The sequence below is a fragment of the Dipodomys ordii genome, unplaced genomic scaffold (assembly GCF_000151885.1).
Source record: "Dipodomys ordii isolate 6190 unplaced genomic scaffold, Dord_2.0 Scaffold25, whole genome shotgun sequence".
NCBI lineage: Eukaryota > Metazoa > Chordata > Mammalia > Rodentia > Heteromyidae > Dipodomys > Dipodomys ordii.
The window spans coordinates 23,305,824-23,310,702 of NW_012267241.1; the positions used below are offsets into that span (position 1 = coordinate 23,305,824).

Sequence of the window (4,879 nt, forward strand, 5' to 3'; positions counted from 1 at the left end):
AAAGGGAACATGTTCAATTAACCCCACATTAAGTACAATGTCCAACGTTTAACATTTTCTCTTAGGACAATTGGAAATACTCGAGTGCCACTGTTTATCCCAAAATAAAAATGAAAAAAGTTCTAAAATCTGACTTTTAATTACCACACGTTGATCTGATAGTTTTAGATTACAAGAATGATTGAAGAAACCAACTAAAACGTTTATTTTATTTTTTTGCCAGTCATGGGGTTTGAACTCTGGGCCTGAGCACTGTGCCTCAGCTCTTTAGCTAGCACTCTACCACTTGAGCCACAGCGCCACTTCCAGCTTTTTCTGCTTATGTGGTGCTGAGGAATCAAACACAGAGCCTGATGCATGCAAGGCAAGCACTCTACCACTGAGCCACCTTCCCAGCCCTAAAACATATTTTTTCACTTTAAAAATTATTTTCCTAGCCAGGCACTGTGGCTTATGTCTGTAATCCTAGCTACTCAGAAGGTTGAAATCTGAGAATCATAATTCAAAGCCAGCCTAGGCAGAAAAGTCCAAGAGACTCTTATCTCCAATAAACTTCTCAGAAAAGGCTGGAAGTGGTGCTGTGGCTCAAGTGATAGACAGCTACACTTGAGTACTAAGAGGCTCAAGGACAGAACCTAGGCCCTGAATTCAAGCCTTAGGACCAGCAAAAGAAAATATTTTTTTTTCAGACCAGACCTACTAAACATACACATTTGACTTTTCTCCATTATAAAGCAACCTTAAAAGAACTGGAAAGGGACTTTTTTTTTTTAGCAAAAACTCACAAATACAAACAGGGAAGAGACATGGCTGACATTAGGGGACCAGGCACATGGAGAGTGAACAAACACAGTGACACCTATATCCAAACCCACGGAATGCTCAGTACCCAGAGCCAACCCCACTGTCAACTACAGACCTTAACTGATAACAGTGTGTCAGTGTGGCTTCTTTAATGCTAATAAATGTACCACTCTGGTGGTGGATGTTTATAATATTAGAGATTATTCATGGGGCAGGGACTATTCCAGAAATTTTTGTGCCTTCTTCACCTTCACCTAAAACCACGCCAAGAAATAAAATCTATTTTTAAAACATAATACAACCATATAGTCATACCTGTGGTGGTCATACCTATAATTGTAGTTACTTAGGAGGCTGAGATCAGAAAGATCAGGATTCAAGGTCAGACCAGCCAAAAAGCTACTGAGGCTCCCCCTCTCCACTAATAAAAACTTTCGCACACTGACATATGCCTGACATGTCAGCTACTACAGAAAGCATTAAAAGAAAGAGTCAATAAATGAGATATTCTTTTAAAAATAATGAAAGCAAAAAGAACTGAGGCCATGGCTCAAGTAGCAGGATGCCTGGTCAGCAAGCACAAGGCATTGAGTTAAAACCTTAGTACAGCCAAAAAAAAATTTTGAGAGGTTCAAAGTTGAACAGAAACCTAACTTACTAAGAGGGGTCAGAAACCAGCAACCTCAGAAAAAAAAATCTGCTACTGGAAATAAAGGTATAGTAAAAACTGGGGAAATGTTTCCAAGTTCAGTTAGAAAGCCCCAAATGAGATCTGTACTACCCAAATGGATGAGTAACTGCCATTCTTACACAAGGAAAAGGTAAAGCAGCTAAACTCTGGATGGGACACCAAGCACAGTTGAAGTCTGGGCTGCCGTACTGCAGGAGGCCGGATGAATCTGTGTTGAATCTTTAAATCTCTTTGCTAACTCAGCTCACAGGACACTGGCAGAATGAGATTGGATGATATTTATCTGCAGAATCTGACCAAGTAAAGCAAGGGAAACCAAAAATACTGATATTTGAAGCTATATCCCCAAAGACATGGCCTAATCAGCCCAGCTTAGTTTTGAAGTCCATTGTCAACAATCCCCCACATAAGCAATGAGCTCTTGCAACACATTTGAATGCTAATTCACAAATAAGGAACAGTAGATACTGAACGAAGGACTCCAGGATTTAGAGGAAAGACAAAGAAGGAATTTGAAAGACTACTCAAGATAATGAATACTTTTAAGTGCATAGCTATTATTCTCAAAGATAAAAGAGATTTCTTATTAGTAAATGTAGAACGTAATATCACAGATAAGAAACATTCAGAGTAGGGAAAGGAGTTTTGAAAAATGCTTTTAAGTGGAAACTAGCTGGGCCCTATTGGCTCAGATCTGTAATCCTAGCTACTCAGGAAACTGAGACCTAGAAGACTGAAGTGCAAAGCCAGCTGGGGCAGAAAGATCCAGGAGATTCTATCCCTAATTAACCAGAGAAATACCAAAATGGAAGTTTGGCTCAAGTACTAAGAGAGCAAACTGTGAACAGCTAGGCCAACCAAGAGCTCAAAGCCCTGAGTTCAAGCCCTAGTGCTGGCACAAAACAAAACTAAATAAAAAAAAATAGGACCAGGAACAGTAGCTCATATCTTTAATACTCACGACTTGGGAGGCACAGATCAAGAGGATCATGGTTCTAGATCAAGCAAAGCAACTCATTTGGATTAGTATTTAGCACAAATGGTAGAGCACTTATCTACCAAGTTCAAGCCCCAATACAATAAATAAATGAGTGAATAAATAAATCATTGTGTACATCAAGAATCACATATCCAAAAGACTGTACTGCAAAAATGAGGAAAATTAAAACATTCTAAATAAATGAAAGCTGAAGGATTTTTTTACAATTAGCTAATCCTTTCAGGAAATGCTAAGGAAAACTGGGAGCATGGCTAATGTGCTGAGAAGCTTGGCAGCAAGCCCTAATACCACAGGAGGAGGAGGAAGGCAAAGAGGAAGAAGAGGAAGAGAGGAGCTAAAGAAAATCCTGTAGGTTGTAATAAGTGGACTTTAGGTAAGAATTTTAGGTTATATGATGAAATATAGATCTCAGTATAGGTAAAGAAATGGGAAATTGTAAACACTAGTACTGTTGTAACTTTGGTTTGTAACTTTGCACTCTCTTTTCTACATAATTAAAAGAGTAATGTACCAAAAATACACAACTGTTACTCTGATCATTCCAGATGCCTAATATACATACTTGCAATTTTGTGAGAGCAATACCTGAAAAAGCTGGAGAACAGCCATAAAGGAGTATGTTATCAAAATGTAAATGACATAAAGTCAAATTAGTTATAATTTTAGGATATTAAATATAATCCTATGGTAACTTCATAATAGCTATAGACAAAAGAAAATGATAAGAGCTCCCAAAATTAACCTCCCCTCAAATAAATCCTCAAAGAAACAACAAACCAATTATTAAGTGGGCTAACGTCTTAAAGAGAGATTTCTCAGAAGTAAGAATGGCCAATAGACACATGAAGAGATGTTCAACATCTCTGGCCATAAAAGAAATGCAAATCAAAACAATATTGAGATTCTACCTCATCTCAGTTAGAATGCCATTATCAAGAAAATTAACAATAACAGATGCTGGCAGAGATATGGCCAAGGGAATGCTATTACAGCATTGGTGGGAGTGTAAACTTGTCCAACCATTCTGGAAAGCCATATGGAAGCTCCTCAAAAAACTTAATATAGAGCTTTCATATGACTCAGCAATCCTATTCTTGGGCATTTATCCAATTGACCACAAACAATGCCACACTAAAGCCACCAACACAACCATGTTCCTTGCAGTACTGTTTAACCATAGCCAAGATATGGAATCAACCTAGCTGCCCCTCAGTAGACAAATGGATCAAGAAAATGTGGTATATGCACACAATGGAATTCTATGCTTCCCTCAGAAAGAATGACATTGCACCATACATAAGGAGATGGAAAGAGTTGGAAAAATTATAATAAGCAAAGTAAAACAGAACAGGATGTGGCTGGGATATCTCTGGTCTCACTATGTCTGCCATTTTCAATTTTCAGAGTCTGTTAACTGTAATCTTGCTGATTATATGTATGTGTGCTTATATCCAATCCATGGCACCCAGCTTCCTGGACAGAAATAAAACGGGACTGTTGGGAATATTTTGGAAGTGTGCCAGAATTGGTAAATGAAAGAGTTCATATGTCACAGTATGTAGTATAGTGATGGCCTTCAGCATCCTCTTCATACAGTAGTTTGGAAAAATGCCAGAATGTAATTACCATCAGATTTCAGTGTGAACAAGGACTTACCTATTGGAAATAATGGTAAGAATATTAACCTTTTTATCTCTGAACACTGAATGAGATAAATTTCCAGATGCTTTTCCTCTATTTTTATGTTATTGGACCAATGTTCTAAATATATTGTTAAGATGTAACCATTTAATACACAAAGAGTCTTACAGTCCATAGTAATCAACCCCAGTACTGTCATTTTAATATTACACTCTGCAAATGCTATTCTGTTGTGTAAGACATTAACTTTTTTTTTGGGGGGGGGTCCAGTCGTGGGGCTTGAACTCTGGGCCTGGGCTCTGTCCCTCAGCTCTTCAGCTCAAGGCTAGCGCTCTACCACTTGAGCCATAGCACTACTTCTTGCTTTTTTTTGCTTATGTGGTACTGAGGAATCAAACCCAGGGCCACATGCATGCAAGGCAAGCGCTCTACCACTGAGCCACCTTCCCAGCCCCAAGACACTAATTTTTCATAAGGTGTCCTTAAGGTACACAGTAGAAAACAAAATTTATAAATTACTCAAGTTCCTTCCAAGTTCCTAAAAATGACAAATCTTTATAAAAGGAGTCCCTTTTTGAATAGCCTTTTTTTAATTGAGAAAAAAATGGTTCACTTTTGTGTTGATAAGGGTTACATTTATATTTAGTGATGTTTACTTTTCCTCTGTACACATCTCGATCATTACCCAGCATACCTCTACTTCTATCAACTTCTGTAGTTGGTTACAGGTGTTAAAAGTATTT

At 38.0% G+C, this 4,879-nt stretch overlaps 1 pseudogene; it reads left to right on the forward strand.

The window, feature by feature from the left end:
• The first annotated feature begins 3,875 nt into the window (after positions 1-3,875).
• LOC105984637 lies at positions 3,876-4,094 on the forward strand (annotated as a pseudogene).
• Positions 4,095-4,879: the final 785 nt, after the last annotated feature.